The 20,046-nt window shown below is 46.0% G+C and overlaps 1 long non-coding RNA gene across 1 annotated transcript; it reads right to left on the bottom strand.

The window, feature by feature from the left end:
- Positions 1 to 946: 946 nt before the first annotated feature.
- LOC145543478 (uncharacterized) lies at positions 947 to 13,074 on the bottom strand. Its single transcript, XR_014080729.1, has 2 exons — positions 12,493 to 13,074; positions 947 to 4,529 (listed from the first exon to the last, which is right to left on the bottom strand). It is a non-coding gene; the product is annotated as an uncharacterized LOC145543478 (long non-coding RNA).
- Between the last annotated feature and the right edge of the window lie 6,972 nt (positions 13,075 to 20,046).

Here is a 20,046-nt window from a genome sequence, read left to right as displayed (position 1 = left end):
AGACTCCAGACTTTTGGTTCAAAATGTGATGGTGACACAATGGGGTCAAGAGAAGCTGTCAGGAAAATAGCTCCTAAGAATAGCTCATAAGTATTGAGCCCTAGCTCTGCGCCAACCACCAAATGCTCCACATGTTCTTTTTATTTTTGCCATGCTACATGGCTTATGGGATTTTAGTTCCCCAACCAGGGATCAAACCTGAGGCCCAGGTAGTGAGGCGCCGAGTCCTAACCACTGGACAGCCAGGGAATTGCCACGTTTGTTTCCTTACTAGACCTCACATGAACCCTATGATGGATCCTATTATTAACTCAGTTTTACAGTAAAGAAAACTGAAGCTCAGTGAGAGAGTGACTTTTACCTAAGGGCCAATGCTAGCAGATAGTAGTGTGTGTGTGTGTGTGTGTGTGTGTGTGTGTGTTAGTCACTCAGTCATGTGCAACTCTTTGTGACCCCATGGACGGTAACCTGCCAGGCTCCTCTGTCCATGGCATTCTCCAGGCAAGAATACTGGAGTGGGTTGCCATGTCCTTCTCCAGAGCAGATAGTAGAGTTTTAAAAGTATTAATAGATGATGTGAGTCTTCATTCTTAACAACTACTGTATTCCCAGGGGACTTCCCTGGTGGTCCAGTGGCTAAGACTCCATGTTCCCAATTCAGAAGGCCTAGGTTCAATCCCTGTTCAAGGAACAAGATCCCACGTACTGCAACTAAGAGTTTACACACCACAACTAGTAGATCCTGTGTGCCACAACTAAGACCCAGTTCAGCATAAATACATAAATTTTTTTAAAAAAGAACAAAACAAACCAAAAAAAAAAAGCTGCTACATCCTATCTCAGCTAGAGCTCCATTGCAGCAAAAATCCACAGGTAGATAAGTCTGACAATGGGAAAATGTGAAGATCAAAATTGCCCAGATTTTGAAATCTACTTCGAAAATCAATTCACTTCAATAAGTCATTCATTTATTCATATAACAAAAATGTATGAGCATGTACAGATGCTGAGCATACAATAGTTATAACTATGGTTCCTGCCCTCATGTATCTTACATTCTTAAGGAGAAACAGTTTGTAAAGGGAAAATTACAGTAAAAATTTATGTATTTTATTAGACCTATGAAGGTTCAATGCCAAGGAGAAGGAAGAGGTGCCTAGACCTGATTGTGAGTGTGAGAAAAGGCTTCCTGGAGAAGACATTTTAGCAGCTGAGTCTCAAAGAATAGGAGCTTGAAGATCCCCTGGAGGCAAGGGAGGAAGATCCCCTGCATGGCAGCCCACTCAGTATTCATTCTTGCCTAGAGAATCCCCATGGACAGAGGAGCCTGGCGGGCTACAGTCCATGAGGTCACAAAGAGATGGACACAACTGAGCAACTAAACACAGCACAGATGATGCTAGTAGTAAAGAACCTGCCTACCAATGCCAATGCAGGAGACATAAGAGACTCAAGCTTGATCCCTGGGTCAAGCAACTCTCCTGGAGAAGGAAATGGCAACCCACTCCAGTATTCTTGCCTGGAAAATCCCATGGACAGAGGAACCTAGCAGACAATAGTCAATAGAGTCACAAAGAGTTGGACATGACTGAAGCAACTTAGCAGGCAGGCTCAAAGAGTAAAGAGGAATCAGGCAATAAATAGGGTGTGTGTTTGTGTATATGCGCAGCTGCTTGTGTATATGGGGTGGGGTGTTGCACAGAGGAGAAAAGGAAGAAGCATAGTATTCATACTTGAAAGCACATGTTTGGTGTACCTGGAACAGGGGATTCAATGGAAACAGCAGGAGAGGAGGATAAGGAGGTTGGGACCAGGTCTTTGAAAGGCCTTATAAGGGCCTTCAACTCACAGGCAATAAGAAATCATTAAAGGATTTTGAGCAGAAGTGTGACATGGTCAGATGTGTGTCAAGGGAATTCCTTGGCAGTCTAGTGGTTAGGACTCTGAGCTTTCACCATGGTGGGAAAGGTGAGTGGTGCAGTCAAAGGAGAAAAAAAAAAGGTATCAGATTCCAACATGGTCAGTTATGGAAGAAGACATGGAAACAGAAAATCTAGGAGGATGGAACTATTTCAAAGATGAGAAAAGATAAAATGCTTAACCTGGGGCAGTGCCCAAAGAGATAGGGAGGAAAAGACAAACAAGGAGATTAAGAAGGCAGAATCTCTGGGACTGAGGATTGCTTCACCATGAGGTATTGCAGTGGTTAATTGCATGTGGCTCCAGATTGCATTGATTCCATACATTTCATAGCTGTGTGACTCAATCAAGGTACTCAAACCATCCATCTGCCTCGGTCTCCTCATCAATAACATGAGGACACAATAGTACTTACAGCAAAGGATTGTCATAAAAGTCAAATGAGATCCATGCGTCAAAAACAGTAAGTGCTGACTTCACTGGCAGTGCAGTGGTTAAGACTTCACCTGCTAATGCAGGGGACAGGGTTCAGTCCCTGGTCCGTGAAGATTCCATGTGCTTCAGAGCAACTAAGCCCGTGGGTCACAACTACAGAACCTACAAGCCAAGAGCCTGTGCTCCACAATGAGAGAAGACATCACAATGAGAAGCCCGTGCGCCACAACTAGAGAGTAGCCCACGCTCACTGGATCTAGAGAAAGCCTTCACAGCGCAATGAAGACCAGCTCAGCCAAAAATAAATCTTAAAAAAAAGAAGAGTAAGTGCTCAACAAGTTTTCTGTTTACGTAATTTTAGTGTGACAGGGAAGATATCTATGCTAGATTCCAGGTTCCTGACCAGAGTCACTGTGTCAATGTGGACTACGTGCAGGCTACTTTCCCGGAAAAGGTTGTAATCTAATAGAGCACTTGGGCTTCCCTTGTGGCTCAGATGGTAAAGAATCTGCCTGCAATAGCGAGAGACTTGGATTCGATCCCTAGGTTGGGAAGATCCCCTGGAGGAGGGCATGGCAACCCACTCCAATATTCTTGCCTGGAGAATCCCCATGGACACAGTCCCATGGGGTCGCAAAGAGTTGGACACGACTGAGCGACTAAGCAAAGCAAAAGAGCACTTACTGAAAAAACACTGTGAAGCTGATCCTAACGGGCCACAACTAAGATTTGATATACTTGTTGAGCCATGGAAGTAATAAGTGACACTCCTGAGTAGCTCCAGGATCTGGGCTGCCTGATGCAAGCAAGATTTTCTGCCTTTGTTCTTAGAAGATATCTTTCAAGTATCAGAAGTATTTCATGTGATTCTAATGTTCTTAAAGTAATCCCAGATCATAGAAAAAAGTACTAGGAAATACTCCCTGAAAAAGATTATTTCTTCAAATTTCTAGATTTTTTTTTTAGTTTAACAAAGCATTCTAGAACTTTCTGTGCCCCCCCCCCAAATGAATTCTATCTCTGCATTCCTGGGAATGACTTTAGTGGGAATTCATGCTTGGTCCCTCAATTTTTTGGTTTTAGGAATAGATCCTTCCAGTTTGAATTTCTTTTACTTTCAGAGGGACACTTTGGTACAAATGATTTTCAGCATATGGTGTTGTTTTCTACCCATCCATCCATTTATAAATCCTTGGATCCATTCATCCACCAACGAACCCATCCATCTACCCATGCAGAGTCTTTGTGTGGTACACTGGTGGAGAGAGGAGCCAGACCCACCACTATAAAGCTTTACCACTTAGTACCTATGAGACCTTGAGCCTGTCATGTAACCTCTCTGAACCCAACTCCTTGTTTGTAAAATGAGGATTCAAATAAGTATCTCCTCACATTTCTCTTGTAAGGATTAAATTAGAGTGATTATAGAGCATGGAGCACAGCACTGGGCATTGACTACATACTCAATATTGGCATGTGGTTGTATTTGTTGTTGTTGTTCAGTCACTAAGTCATGTCCAACTCTTTGCAACCCCATGAACTGCAGCACACCAGGCTTCCTTGTCCTTCACAATCTCCCTGAGTTTGCTCAAACTCATGTCCATTGAGTCGGTGATGCCATCCAACCATCTCATCCTCTGTCACTCCCTTCTCCTCCTGCCTTCAATCTTTCCCAGCATCAGGGTCTTTCCCATTGAGTCGGCTGGCCAAAGTATTGGAGCATCAGTCCTTCCAATGAATATTCAGGGTTGATTTCCTTTAGGATTGACTGGTTTGATTTTGCAGTCCAAGGGACTCTCAGTTTGAAAGTATCCATTCTTCAGTGCTCAGCCTTCTTTATGGTCCAACTCTCACATCCATACATGACTACTGGAAAAACTATAGCTTTGACTAGACAGACATTTGTCAGCAAAGTGATATCTCTGCTTTTTAATACACTGTCTAGGTTTGTTATAGTTTTTCTTCCAAGGAGTGAGTGTCTTTTAATGTTGTGGCTGCAGTCACCATCTGCATTGATTTTGGAGCCCAAGAATATGAAATATGACACTGTTTCCATTTTTCCCCATCTATTTGCCATGAAGCGACAGTTATTCTACAAACCAGACACTGTGCCAGTCACTGAGCACACAGCTGTGAACAAGACTTTGGGCCCCTGTCTTCACGGAATATATAGTCTGGAAGAGGAGAAAGACATGGAATTAGTAATCTCTCCCAAATAATCCCATCTCATTAAACAGCTACCATTCTCCCAGTTTATCAGGTTCAAAATCAAAGGGTCATTGCTGATTCCTTTCTTACTACTGCCCCCTTTCCCCCTCCCCCCGCACCCAGTCCCCATATCTAATCCACAGGTAAGTCCTATTAGCTCTGCCCTCAAAAGATATTTCAAATCTGGCCAGTTTTCACCATCTTCTCTTGTCTGGACTCCAGCAATGAGCTCTTTAACTGGTCTCCTTACTTTCACTCATGCACCTTATAGCACATTTCCGAGAAGAGCCACAAGGATCTTTTCAAAGTGTAAATCAGGTGTTGCAGGTCCTCTGCTTAAAATCCTGAAGTTAGAATAAAATTCAACCTTCAAAGCCTTACTCGCTCACGCCCCTGCAGTTTCACTAACCACAGCCACACAGACAATCTTTCTGTGCCTTGAACGCATGAAGCTCTTACCCATCCTCCCATATGTGCCTCCTCCTCACCCACTGGGTCTCTGCTCAGATGTCTTCTCTTCAGAGAGGAGGTCTCTGGCCCCCCTACTGCATTGGCCCCACCCCATTACCCACTTCCACCCCCACTCCACCCCCATCACTCTAACCCATTACCTTGTTTTATTTTCTTGATATCACTTTTTTTCTCTATCTCTCTCCCTCCTTTTAAATTTAATTTTAGTTTTTGACGCACACGTGGGATCTTAGTTCCCTGACCACGGAAGGGTTTGAACCCTTCTGTGTCTCCTGCAGTGGAGCACAGAGTCTAAACCACTGAGCCACTAGGGAAGTCCTTCCATCCCACTTTTTAAAATCTCTACATATAACTGGCCTCCACGAGGGGCAAGACTTTGCCTTCTTGCCTCCATATCCATGTGCCTTGAATAAGATGCGGCCATAGTATCTGCTCCAAAAATATTTTTTGAATTAAAGATTGAAGGGCTGAGTGCATAATAAAGTCTGTGTGATCACAAGAACAGTACGGCTAGGGCAGCGGAGTAATGCCTGCTCAACTGTGTATTGGAAAAGACTTCCATCTGTCTGAAATTGAAATTCAGTCCTGCCTGGTAGCAAGAACTTGGATTAGAATTTTCTCAGAATTCCTTCCAATCCAAGATTCTGGGATCCATGCCTTTTACCGTGTCCTGAAGTGTCCTCTTTTCACCTGGGTTTTAGTATACTCAGATTAAAGAGCTGCTGTGGCCGAATGGTTGGTGAAACGGAGACCTGGCCGCCACTCTTAAGAGAGCAATCAGTCACCTTCCTCAAAGAGGCACTGCCAGACTTTCCTGAGGTTATTTTATAGCTGAAATCATAACAAAGGCTCCCATTTGCAGTGTACCTGCTACATTCCATCCACCTTGCCTCCCTCTTGGCTCATTCTTACACCCACTCTGCCGAGTAAGCATTTCCCTCCTCCTCGTCTTACATATAAAGAACCCGAAGCCCAGAGAGGATAATTGCCCAAGGTCACAGAGCCGGTTAAAGTGGAGAGCTGGGTTCAAACACACGTCTGTCTGGCTCTGATGTCTGGGCTGGCTCCCCAGCATTCTAGAGGGCCAACTCCTTAATGTAGGTGATAGATGGCACTGATGTCAACCTAGCTAATGCTAATTTAGGAAAACAACCCTGAGATAAAGAGTTAGAGCAAGAAGAGTCTGTAATGAGCCTGCTGGCCTAGCAGGAATGATGAGTTTTTATCTATTGCAGGTCAGAGCTATTTGGCTTCTGGAACTTCGAGGGCAGGCCTGTGGGGACCTTGGAGAAAACAGTTTTCAAAGACAAAGAGCCCATGATGGGCTCCTCTGCCCTGTGCCTAGGGGGCACAGCATCCTCCCCCTGATGAGCCCCTGCTGGGTGATAGGAACAAGAAGAGTTTGTAAGGAGACAAGTGACGTCAGAAAGGCCCTGGACAGAGGACAGACGGATGCTGGGGATGGGATTCAGGAGAGGGAAGAGAAGTAGACGTGCCCACGGCAGGAGATTGGAAAGGGGAGTTTGGGAGCCCCCTTCCTTCTCCCAGGATGGTCTTCAATGAATCCCTGGCTGAGGTCCCCTTTTGTTCTGCTTAGAGTGTTTCACTGGGAGAGAAGGGAACTTGGCTGAACACTAAGGCAGGGGTGGGTGGTGGGTGGGTGTGACCTTCATAGACAATTTCCAATGAAATCCCATCAAGTTCGTAACTTCCCCAGAATGGCCTCCCCTGACCTTCTCATCTAAGGTCATGAATCAGTCACCCCTCACCCCTACCAGCTCTCTTTCTCTCTTGTCTCTCTTTTGTTTCTTGGGGGGGGGGGGGGTTGTTGTTTGTTTGTTTGTTTTTTTAATGGACCCTGCAAGGATCTTAGTTCCCTGACCAGAGACTGAACCTGGGCTCTTGGCAGTGAAAGCTTGGAGTCCTAACCACCTGGCTGCCAGGAAATTCCCCCTCTATCACTCTCTATTATCGCCACATACTGTTCTCCACTGCACAGCCCACTCGCAGTGCCCACCAGCCCTGCTCTAGGACGTGATTTCTCCTGGTTCTGTTCTTCACTTCATATCCTGTACTTGATGGGAGTATGTGACATGTTGCTCCGATGCTATTCAATTAGCGTTTGTCTTTATACTGGTGCCCTTGCTTACTGCATATGTCCTTACAGCAGCAGTTTAGGGGGCTCTGCAGGGCTGGAGAAACCATGCATTCAAGAGGCCTATGTGCAGTTCATAACAGACCAGTACGTGCCTTATGAAGGTAGTCAGGAGACAGATCTGTAGGTTTGCTTCTCCACAGTCTGATACCATGAGCTAACAGGAACAAGGTTTAGGGGGTCTCGCACAGAGTCGGACACGACTGAAGCGACTTAGCAGCAGCAGCAGCAGTATGATAATGGGTTTCCCAGGTGGCTAAGTGGGTAAAAAAACTGCCTACAATGCAGGAAACGCCAGAGATATGGGTTCGATTCCTGGGTTGGGAAGATCCCCTGGAGGAGGGCATGACAACTCACTCCAGGATTCTTGCCTGGAAAATCCCCACGGACAGAGGAGCCTAGCGGGCTGCAGTCCATGGGGTCTCAAAGAGTCGGACACGACTGAAGCGACTGAGCACAGCGCATCCTTCTCTATTACTGTACCTGAGCACGTCTCTCACCAGCATGTCTTACGATTTGAATGATGTACTTATTAATTTTCACATCCTGTGTCTGATTCACCCCCTAGGGCAGAGACCATCATTGTTTTATTAACCATGTGTGTTCAGAAACCAGAACAGGGCTGGTGGGAAGGCAATGTCCAAAAGTATTTGTTGCATGACCAAAGGTGTTAATGATGTCTGGGTGGCTGATCCTCAAATGGAATGGTTTCGGTGGCATGAAAATAGATTACAGTGTGCTCATCCCCTCAACATCTGTGTATAGATAAAATCATGTTAGGGTTCATACCAAGAATAGGTCCAAAGGAGAAATAAAGACTGCTCCCCAAGAGGTGTCTGGGAAGTCCTGCCCTCTGCCTACTGAGGTGCAGGGAATCCTGGGCTCTTCTATGAAAATGAAAGTCAACTTAGCTCCCATCTCTCCTCCCCACACCAGCCCCCACTCAGTGCCCGGTTGGGGGGGCAGGTCATGCTGGGGCTTGCCCCACTTTGTGCTGTCAGGAGCTCTGGCTGGCTCCCATCAGATATACGCCGGCTGTTGGCAAGCAGGAAGCAAGCAAGCTGCAGTAGGAACAAAGTCTGTCACCCTCCCAGAACTTGAAGTAGTTGCTGAGGGAAGTCAGCTGGTCCTGGGTTAAGGAGACCATTATTTGCCATCTCCTAAGCGGGTGTTTGAGGGTCAGATTATTTCTCAGCAGGTTGAAAACCAAGGCAGGCATGATATTTTATTTCTCCTTTGGCCTTGCCAATAGCAGGGTTCACCCATGAGGTTTGGTTGACCTGGTTCTTTTAAGGGACCCTTGAAATGTAGCTAAGGGTACAGTCAACCCATTCTTCCTGATGTCATCCTTCCCTTATCAACTATGAGACCTCCAATAAATATCCTGAGGGATGATAAATGGAGCTGGGAGACTCCTCACTATGGCCTCATCAAGATGCATCACAGTCCAGATTGGGCCTTTCTTTGGGACTTCTGAATGGTATGAATCTAGAGAAGGGAAAAAAGTTTTACTTGTTCTTAAGAGATTTCATAGCAGAGATGGTCTTGATGCTGGTCATTTTCCCCACTGGTTTGAGGGACTTGGATGACCCTGATTTGCCCTCACATTTCCATTCCTTTTTATTTTCTGGAAAGAAAAGTAAGACCACTGGATAAGACTCCATGCTTCCAATGCAGGGAGCCCAGGTTCAATCCCTAGTTGGGGAACTAGGTAACACACGCCCCAGCTGAAATCCTGCTGCAGCAACTGAGACTTGGTGCAGTCAAAAATAAATAAATAAATAAAAAATAGAATGGAAATGAAACTATTAAAAATATAAAAGAAGAAGAAGGAAAAAAAAAAATTAAGACTGCTTATTGACCACCTACTATATTCCAGGCACTGTACTAGGCAAATTTTCCAAAGTTGTCTCATTTCATTTGTATAAAACCATTTCAGGATAGATTATTTTTTTTTTTATATATAAATGAGAAGATGGAGGCTCAGAAAAAGAGAGTAAAGATAGCCCCTCAGCTGAGGGACTGAGTCAGAATATGAAGTCAGGTTGCCTTGCTCCTAAATTTGTGTGTTCTTCCCCTCCAGGGCCCAAGAAGAACAGGAATGCTGGAATAAATTACACGGTAACCCAAATACATTACTTATCAGCATGAATCTAACACTAAAGATTGTTAAGCATGTCTGCATTTACTGCAGAGAGACAGAGGAGGGGGAGGAACAGGGCATGAAAATATTTTTTTTGCTGGGATTCAATCTGTTCTCAGCACCCTGTCCCATACAGACAACCTGAACCTCTCTGAGTACGCTACCTTGCTTCTGTAGTGTCAGAAGTGATGACTTGGTAGGGACTAATGCTAACTTAGCTTCCCGGGTGGCTCAGTTGGTAAAGAAGCCACCTTTGGATTTGGGAGACCCAGGTTTGATCCCTGGGTAAGAAAGGTCCCCTGGAGAAGGAAATGGCACCCCTCTCCAGTATTCTTGCCTGGGAAATCCCGTGGACAGAGAAGCCGGGTGGGCTTCAGTCCATGGGGTTGCAAGAGTCAGACATGACTGAGCGATTAAAACAAACCACAATGCTAACTTGGTCCAAAGTTAGCTTTCCAGCTACTCTTGATAGAGTAGCTACTGCTACTGCATCATTGAATAAGAACCACACTTTTTCAGTCCCGCCCAGGAATATCTGTGGGAATAAAGACTTCAATAAAATGCAAGGTAGCCTGGATTATTGTCTCTTGCCCTAAACCAGAGGCAGTTCAGCAAGACGGAAACCCCAAAGCAGTGTCTTGTCTCTGGGACCAGTGACTCGGTCACCTGGGCCTCTGTCCTTCTGTAGAAGGCGACGCCTCGCCTCTACCTTCTGGGATGGAACCTGAACCCTCCTGGCCCTCGGCAGTCCAGCTCCAGGACGTCTGCTGCTTCCTTATTCGAGATGTCTTATTAAACTGTAATCACACTGCGAGAGGAGCCAGCCAAAGCAGTGGCTATTAATAGGGAGGCGAGGAAAGCTGACTAAGGAGGAAGCGGACTTAGACTGGAGGGGAGAGCCTGGCCACCTTGGCCCACAGTCCTCGGCCACAGGTCAGCGAGAGCGAGAGAGAGGCCTGAGCTCTTTCATTCCTGGGCCGCAGTGAGAGCTATCTGGCTTTCTCAACTTTGGAAATAGAAAACTGAAGTGGTCCCGATCAAAAGGATATCCAGTCGTCTTTCCCAGGTCCTTGGGGAGCCTTGGAGCCCCGAGAACACATAGCTTAAATAGCTATGTCATCAGTCAGTGCGACTTGGAAAGGTGCTGGGGCTGTATTTCTGTGGTCTCCCTCAACTGACAAGCCGGTGCTGCCCCAGCTGCTTGACCGGCAGAGACGTCTGAGTAGGGAGATTCTATTTCTGGCTGCTTGATAAGGCTTGGGGAAGTGGGTGTTAAACAGAAAGGTGCAAGGGGAGAATGAAGAGAATGAAGGGCAATGGTGCAAAAGGGCCTAATAACGCGGAAGAAAGTTTTCGGTAATTTCTGTCGATGGAATGCCTTTTTCAGGGAGTTAAGATTTTTGACATTTAGTAGAATTTGTCAACCTCTGGATGCTGGAAACAGGATAGATTCCAGAATCTGGCCATGGGCACTTGCTCGGCGGTACAGATTCTAAGCTTCCATAGCAGGGAACACGGGTTCTATCCTTGGTCAGGGAACTAAAACTCCTGCATGCCACATGGCACAGCCAAAGAAACCAAAAAACAAAAAACCAATCTAGCCATGGCATGCCATGGATGCTGGGTTCGGCATATCCCTCTCTCTGAACCAGGCACTCAATGCTCACATGTTCTGTGTATGCTGCTGCATTTAGTCTGCACCAACCCCCATAGGGGGCTATTATCACCCCTCTTCTCAGAGGGAAAAAATGAGATTCAGAAAGGTAAGTGACTTGGTCACACAGTGGACGACAAAGATAGTACTAAAACTTGGGTCTGTCTGAGGCCAGGGGGAGAGCCAGGCTTCCTGACTTTGTGCCCAAAGCATACCCCCATCTTTTCAGCTTCTTCTACCTTGACCCTGCCATCCCCCCTACCCCTGTAGCTACCCAAGTACTGACACTGAGGTCAAGGTGGTAAAGGTCTCTATGTGTGTTGCTGGGAGGTGCTGAGAAGTGGGGGACTAACACGTTATAATCTTATCACCTTTCTTTTAGTTGGTTAGGCATGCCTAGGCATGTTTCAAATAGAAGATTTGTTTTGGTTCCTGGATCTCTGAAGAAGGAGGTTCAGATGGAGATAGGATGTGGGAGATTTCTTTCCCTTCCTTCCTAAACAAATTTATTAAGCACCTATTGAGCTCAGCTCTGGGTACTTTCAAATTATAGGACAATTGAATGACATCATGGATCTGGTGTTTTTCTCTGCTGTTTTTCACGTATCCTAGAAACTACCCATATATGTAAATCTCTTGAGAGTTACAAAGGTGTCATAATCTACACACTTACGTGCATCTACCAAATATCTTTTCACAGAAAAGAGAGAAGTGACTTTCCTTCCACTGATTGTCATATAGACTACTTCCTGAACCTGAAGGAAATTCCAGGATTTCAAACACCAGGCCCTAAGCTCTTGCAAATACATGAGGGAAGAGTTTCAGCCCCCAGCTGTCGGGGGCCCCAAATACAGAGGTGGGACCAGACCAAGCTTGATAATTTCCAAGCTCTCGGGCAGTAGATCATCTGAGCTATTGTTTTGGGGTCTTATATACTCTTTTTTTTTTTTAATTTTTGGCTGTGCTGGGTATTTGTTGCTGCACTGGCTTTTCTCTAGTCGCAGCGCACAGGTTTCTCTTTACGGTGGCTTTTCTTGTCGCAGAGCATGGGCTTTAGGGCACGCGGGCTTCAGAAGCTGCAGCACGTGGGCTCAGCAGTTGTGGCTCCTGGGCTCTAGAGCTCGGGCTCAATAGCTGCGGTGCACGATTTGTTGCTCCTTGGCATGGAGGATTCCTGGATCAGGGATCAAACCCACGTCTCCTGCATTGACAAGCAGATTCTTTCCCACAGAGCCACCAGGGAAGCCTTATAGACTCTTTCCTCTTTTGGAAAGGCAAATAAGTAGCCTACCAGCCATAATAGTCAGCAAGATGTTGTCAGCACCCAGGTTCAGAGAGCCGCCTCCTCTCACTGTAGTCAAAGTTAATTAATTCCCACTGTACCTTGAACTAGGTCACCTGCAGGTCTGTGCTGGGGCCTGACCTGGCTGCTAGGGGAGGAAGAGAATTTCTAATCTGGCTCTTGCTGTCCCCGGCAGGAGGGGTGGAGAAGGGGGTACGTTTCACCTTTGCGTGGGCTCGTCTCTCCTCTTCTTCTCCGGGGAGGTGACCGTTTTCAGATCTGTGGGTGGGGAGGAAAATCTTCTCTTCCAAAAATAATGTCTTTCTGCAGCGGGGTTTAAAGCTGGACCAAGCTGCTAGAGCTATTTTTACCCAGTTTGCAGTTCAGGGTGTAAATAGCAACGGCGGCTGTTTTTTTCCCACAATAGGGTCGACCTCCTGGAGGCGAAGGCATTCTGGTTTGCAGCGAGGAAACAATACAGGTTGTCCTTGGGCCCAGGGGCTGATCCTTGACCACCGGGTCAGGATAGAAACCGGGGTGGCATCTCCATGGTTCTGTAAACACCAGGCCCGGGGATAACTCCTGGGCCAAGGCTGATTTAAAGAAGCTCGAGGTGGAGTCAGGTGGGAGAGTCTTAGACCGAGCGGCTGAGGGTTCCGGGAGCTTGTGCACCTCCGAGCTCCCTCTTGCTCGACGTCTTGCCTTAGCAAACACTTCCTCCCAGGTTACTGCCGTTGGAGGGTTTCTTGCCCCAAGCCCACCAGATCAGGAACTGAGGAGAGATAAAAAAAAAAAAAAAAAAAAATCCACTGGAGGCTGCCCAGATGACGGAATGTCTCTAAAAATATATGCCTCCTAGTTCTCAAGAGATTGGCAGCCCCGCGGTCTTCAGCATTGAAAAGTGTCATTTAGAGGGTTGGCTCCCTCCGAAGCTGAGAAACTCACCAAGGCTTTGAGTTATGTCTCCAGTTGGCTTGGGTGTGATAGGTGGGGAGTTCAGCTTCCCAGAAGACCCTCGTTGGTATTACTGATGAGTGAGATAAATCAACAAAGCTTGAGATGTGTCCATCACAGTTGGCGATTCTCTATTGCTTTCCTTTGAAGGAACAAGTAAACTTCAGTGGCTTTCCTTTGAGGCCAACTTATTTACCCAAATCTTTCCCTGGGGTCTTTCGTCTGAAATTAGACAGGAGTTATGAGCCAGCTCTTCGTTATGAATTACACAGTAGTTCCTTGTGGAACTGCCCATTCCTTTCCTCTAGGTACACACTGATCAGAGAATTTCTCAAATATCTACCACATACTCAGAACTGGGCCTTTAGGCACATGGCTCAAGTCTCAGGTTCTTCCTGGAGATGACGTGTGGGGTAAGAAAAGGATTAAGGAACAGGTAAGCAGCTGAGTAATCCCCAAATGTGCTTTTTTGGCAATGGTTTTTCTGTGCAGCTCCTTGAAATTGATTCTGGTCAGCTGTTAATTGCAAAAACTCACTGCCAATTATTGATAGCTAAAATGACATCGGAGAGCTTTTCATGGTAAAAATAGGGGCAGACAATAGATGAGAAAAGAGCTTTGCATTTGAGGAGAGAGGTTGGGAACATACTGTTTCAATCTGGGTTTCCACTGTCAGCCTGGGTTCTCTCCTAGGACTGGCCAGTGAAGCCTATTTCCTGATCTCCAGCAAGAAGTCTGCCCGGGAGCCTCTCAGGATGAGATCAAAGCTTTGTCTTAGCAGCCAGACCAGAGGACATCCATGCTGGGTTCAGGGCATTCTGGTACTCACTGTGCTCAGAGTCACATTAAAGAGCCAACCCCACAGTTTTTAGTGAAACCTGATGAATTTGACATGTATGATTAGCTAATGTGGGGAGTTATTATTGTCCAGTTGATGTGGTAATTTGTCTACCAAACTTCAAAATTATAAACAATGGTTTTCTGGGGAAAGCCTCTTGAAGTGTGAATGGTAAATGTTTACTGTAAAAAACAAACACAAAAACCCCCAAAAAAACCTGGATCTGGAAGGAGTGCCCTGGTGAATAAAATGAAAACCATGTGCAGACAGTCACATTGCTAAACTGACTAATTATTTCGAAAAATGCTTCCAGCTACAGCCTTGACGTTGGGCAAATTGGAAACACTGTACCAGACTTCCTGTCTAATACTTCCCTAGATTTCCTGGAATCCAATTTGAAGCGCCGTTTCCCCTACACCACCAAGGAGTTAAACCTTGGCTCTGCTCTCCGGTGACTAATAGGCACCGTGTGGCTCTGAGCTCAGCGAGAAAGAGACTGACAGTCGATGTGGGAAGCGTGTGAGATTTCAGTGCTCTTGCGACACCTTTCCTGGGCATGGTGTGCAGGCCCAAGGATGATTGCCATCTAGTGTCCTCAACTGTGTCCTTTTATCATCAATTCTTGGTTCTTCCTCTGAACTTTGCAAGATTTTAAGTGAAGATCTCCAGCTCCTTTGGGGGCCTGATATTGTGGTGGTGTGTGAGTTAATTCCATATTTTAAACAGCAAACAAATTCCATCACTTTGAAAAAGAACCCATTTTGATTGAAAACAAAGCGGAATCAACTGACCTGATCAGATCACACTTGATGTGTGCTGGGGGTGGGGGGACATCGTCTTTCCACGCTTGCTGTTTGCTTCCTGGTGAAAGAAGCCTAATTAACACAACACTCACTCCCTCTTGCTTACCTGGGAAGGAAGAGTGGTTTAATAGGACTGTTGAGTTTCCCAGGAAAGTCTGTGCCTCTCTTCCTTTCCTCTTGAGAGTTCACACTGCTGCACGGTGGGAAAGGCAGGCCCGTTCTGGCCCACCTGTCCATCGCTGAGTGGCCGGATCTGTCAGATTCTGAGTTTGAGTACTGGGTAGCTCATGCTCATTCAGTTCAGTTCAGTTGCTCAGTCATGTCCAACTCTTTGCGACCCCATGGATTGCAACACGCCAGGCCTCCCTGACCATCACCAACTCCCGGAGTTTACTCCAACTCATGTCTATTGAGTCAGTGATGCCCTCCAACCATCTCATCCTCTGTCGTCTCCTTCTCCTTGCACTTTCAATCTTTGCCAGCATCAGGGTCTTTTCAAATGAGTCAGTTCTTCACATCAGGTGGCCGAAGTATTGGAGTTTCAGCTTCAGCATCAGTCCTTCCAACGAATGTTCAGGACTGATTTCCCTTAGGATTGACTGGTTGGATCTCCTTGCAGTCCAAGGGACTCTCAAGAGTCTTCTCCAGCACCACGGTTCAAAAGCATCAATTCTTCAGTGCTCAGCTTTCTATGCTCAACTCAGTTGGACTATAAAGTCCAATTCTCACATCCATACATGACTACTGGAAAAACCATAGCTTTGACTAGACGGACCTTTGTTGGCAAAGTAATGTCTCTGCTTTTTAATATGTCATCTAGGTTGGTCATAACTTTTCTTCCAAGGAGTAAGCATCTTTTTATTTCATGGCTGCAGTCACCATCTGCAATGATTTTGGAGCCCAAAAGGGTAGTCTGTCACTGTTTCCACTGTTCTCCCATCTATTTGCCATGAAATGATGGGACCAGATGCCATGATCTTAAGTTTTCTGAATGTTGAGTTTTAAGTCAACTTTTTCACTCTCCTTTTTCACTTTCATCAAGAGGCTGTTTAGTTCTTCTTTTCTGCCATAAGGGTGGTATCATCTGCGTATCTGAGGTTATTGATATTTCTCCCGGCAATCTTGATTCCAGCTTGTGCTTCATCCAGTCCAGCATTTCTCATGATGTACTCTGCATATAAGTTAAATAAGAAGGGTGACAATATACAGCCTTGACGTACTCCTTTCCTGATTTGTAACTAGTCTGTTGTTCCATGTCCAGTTCTAGCTGTTGCTTCTTGACCTGCATACAGATTTCACAAGAGGCAGGTCAGGTGGTCTGGTATTCCCATCTCTTGAAGAATTTTCCACAGTTTGTTGTGATTCACACAGTCAAAGGCTTTGGCATAGTCGATAAAGCAGAAGTAGATGTTTTTCTGGAACTCTTTTGCTTTTCTGATGCTCGTTGTCCTGACAATATAAGGCTTCCCTGGTGGCTGAGATGGTAAAGAATCTGCCTGCAATGCAGGAGATCTGAGTTGAATCCCTGATTCAGGAAAATTCCTTGGAGAAGGGAATGGCAACCCACTCCAGCATTCTTGCCTGGAGAATTCCATGGACAGAGGAGCCTGGTGGGCTACAGTCCATGGGGTTGCAAAGAGTAGGACAGGACTGAGTGACTAACATTTTTTTCTGAATATCAGCTGTACTAGTGATAAAGGGCATTGTTGGTCCTTGTCTAGCTTCAGTTCGGTTCAGTTACTCAGTTGTGTCCAACTCTTTGTGACCCCACGGACTGCAGCGTGCCAGGCCTCCCTGTCCATCACCTACTCCCGGAGTTTACTCAAACTCATGTCCATTGAGTCAGTAATGCCATCCAAACATCTCATCCTCTGTCATCCCCCTCTTCTCTCGCCTTCAATCTTTCCCAGCATCAGGGTCTTTTCCAAGGAGTCAGCTCTTCGCATCAGGTGGCCAAAGTATTGGAGTTTCAGCTTCACCATCAGTCCTTCCAATGAATATTCAGGACTGATTTCCTTTAGGATTGACTGGTTGGATCTCCTTGCAGTCCCAAGGACTCTCAAGAGTCTTCTCCAACACCACAGTTGAAAAGGATCAATTCTTCGGCGCTCAACTTTCTTTCTTCCTTGTCTAGCTTACTGCTGTCTTATCTCTGATTTAGTTTAAAATTTTCAGAGAAAAGGGGCTGACTGCTACTTGGGAGCCTCCTCAAAGACCTCAACATTGACTGGAGACCTCCTGGTGGTTAGAAAAAGCTTTGTGTTGCGGTGAGATCCTAGATCCACATCACTACTTCCCTACACATCACCGAATTTCTTAGCTGTCAAATGAGTAAAGGAGAGTTTACAGGTGTTCCTTGGAGTTGAAATGTATCCATTCAGAATTTGTTCATCGAATGCCTACTATGTACCAAGGGCAATCAAGATGGACCATCTGTTGTCACACAGTTTATAATCTAGCTAGCGTGTATCGGAAAATTTAATGTTCCAAGTAAAATAAAACAACCTCAAAAAAGCTTAAGCAATAAAGAAAATTTATTGGCTCACTGGGGAGGCAGGCACAATTTGATCCAGGAGTCAAACAACAGGGGTCCATTGCTTGGTTCTGCTTTCCCTGGGTGAGATCCATTCATTTGTGGCCACACGATACAACCCTTCCCCTCTCCTGGCAGCTTCCACAATGGCTGCAGCGGAAATAAGACATACCATTTACCATTTGGGCTAAGAAGAGTCCAAGTCCCCAAATTCCCTACACACTCTGGAGGTCCACTCTGATGAGACCATTCTAGGTCATGTGCATGCATGCTAAGTCATTTCAGTTGTGTCAAACTCTTTACAACCCTGTGGACCATAGCCCACCAGGCTCCTCTGTCCATGGGGTTCTCCAGGAAAGAATACTAGAGTGGGTTGCCATGCCCTCCTCCAGGAGATCTTCCCAACCCAGGGATCAAACCCTGGTCTCTTACATCTCCTGCGTTGGCAGGCGGGTTCTTTACCACTAGTGCCAACTGGGGAGCAGGCCGTTTCTAAAGCAATGACTGGGGCTCAGTGCAACGGATGCTCTGTTGTACCAATGGGCTTAAACTCACTGAAATTCAGGGACCCTCAGCGTGGCCGGGCACCCAGGGTGAAGAACTGTGGGGTGTGGGGCATGGTGGGTGTCCAGGCAGCTAGGAGCAGAGCACCCCCCACAGTCATAGTGAGTGTGGCTTTGGAGGCTCCCGGAGGCAAGGTCTCAGGAGCCCCTTGGGCCACTGGAGGGGTGGGAGGGCCCACCTACAGATGGGATGGACCCAGGACCTTCCTGGAGGCAGTGTGGGAGGGGACGGCCCTAGGAAGAGCTTTAGACTTTGTGCCCTCCCTTCCTACAGCTGTGGGTGTAAAGATAAAAAGAAAACTAAAAAAGAAAAAGAAAGAAAAATTGGGAGACAGACCTCTTAGGAAGAGAGGAGAGGCAGCAACCAATAACTGTCCATAATAGAAGGAAAAGACAATAAATAATCTGCTCCAAGGGAACACTTCAGCTCACAGAAAACACAGATATCCCCTTTTCACCTGGCCAGTTGAGCACAAGCCTCAGAATCAGAGATCTGGATTCCCAGTTCTGTGCAGGGCTCCTTTGCACAGCAGGCTCTCAAGTCACGGAGGTTAGTAAACTGTGCTTCTTGATCTGGCCCCTCAGAAACTGCCCCTCCCATTGGATTCTTCTGCTCTATGATCCCTTTTTTCTTTCTGGAAAGGAGGCTAAGGTGCTTGAGAGGACCAAGGTGAGAGCCACACAGCGCCTGTCACTAAATAAACCCAAGCTAAGTTGGCCTGTGTTTGCTATTGCTTCTGATTTATGGACATTCGGGCACAGCAGTTAGGGGCTAAACATTAACCATACTGGGGCAGACTAGCACCGCGGGAGACATGAGCCCTGTAGACACACGGGCCTTCAGTGTTGTTTGTCAGTGTGCGTGTACGTGCATGCTAAGTCACTTCAGTCGTGCCCGACTCTTTGCGACCCTATGGACTGTAGCTAGCCAGGCTCCTCGGTCCATGGGATTCTCCAGGCAAGAATACTAGAGTGGGTTGCCATACCCTCCTCCAGGGGATCTTCCTGACCCAGGGATCGAACCCGCTTCTCATGTCTTCTGCATCAGCAGGCTTGTTCTTTCTTTACCATTACCACCACCTGGGAAGCACATTTGTCAATGTACAAGGTTCAAAAGATCTGTGTAAAAGAATATGTAACCCAAATGAGGTGAAAACAGACAGAAATGCCGTCAGACATGCAGGGTAGGAAGATTACTAAGTACCCAGCTACTTCTCAGGAGGTCACAGTATTTGCCAAGTAACTCAAGAGTACCAGCAGGGCTGAGCAATCCTTCACCTCTTCATTCAACAAATATTTAATGGGTACTTTCTATACAAGAAGTTACAGTAAGAACACATAATCAAGGCTGCCACTTCAATCTTTTTTTTTGGAAAAAAGAAGGAATCTCCATTTGTACATAGGTAAATTATTATAAGAAACCAGATTACTATGCGCTGCATAAAATGAACTAAAGACCTACTTTTATACCAGAGACAGATCGCAGTAAAACTAATTTCATTTGGGGTCAGATGTTGGAGACGGAGGGGGCCGTCGCCAGATTTAAGTGAATCTTGGTTTAAGATAGAAACAAATAAATAGGGTTACGTTGAAAGATTGTAATCAATGAAAGTCTTTTTTGGTCTCCCAAATGAATGTGAGTCAGTCCTTTGAACACTAAACAGCAACAGTTTATTTGCACCTTTCTTATCGTTCTTATTCTGAATCTGTCACAGTCACTTATTTATTCATTCAGTTATTTGGTCAGTCTCTCACTGAAGATTTATGGAAGGCTTGTTATGCACCAAGAACAGTGTCGAAGACCAGGATACAAAATAGAGTGAGACATGGTCCCTACCTTCTAGGAGCTCAGGGAAGAGGCATATAAAAAAATAATTATAACATGAAAGGTGCCATAACAGAAACATGTACCGAGTGCTTGGAGGTGAAATCTTTACAAAGGAGGTGACATTTGATCTTGAAGATAGCAGGAGTTTTCTAGGTTGAAATTGCAGATTATCTGGAAAGTCCATTAAGGAAGGAGCCAGCATGGTGTGTGAGGAAATGGTGAATAGTTTGGTATGGACAGATCTTGAAGTGTGTAGGGA

Source organism: Giraffa tippelskirchi, chromosome 3 (genome assembly GCF_054371585.1).
Source record: "Giraffa tippelskirchi isolate mGirTip1 chromosome 3, T2T-mGirTip1v1.2.pri, whole genome shotgun sequence".
Taxonomy (NCBI): domain Eukaryota; kingdom Metazoa; phylum Chordata; class Mammalia; order Artiodactyla; family Giraffidae; genus Giraffa; species Giraffa tippelskirchi.
This window is presented reverse-complemented; position numbering and strand designations above follow the sequence as displayed.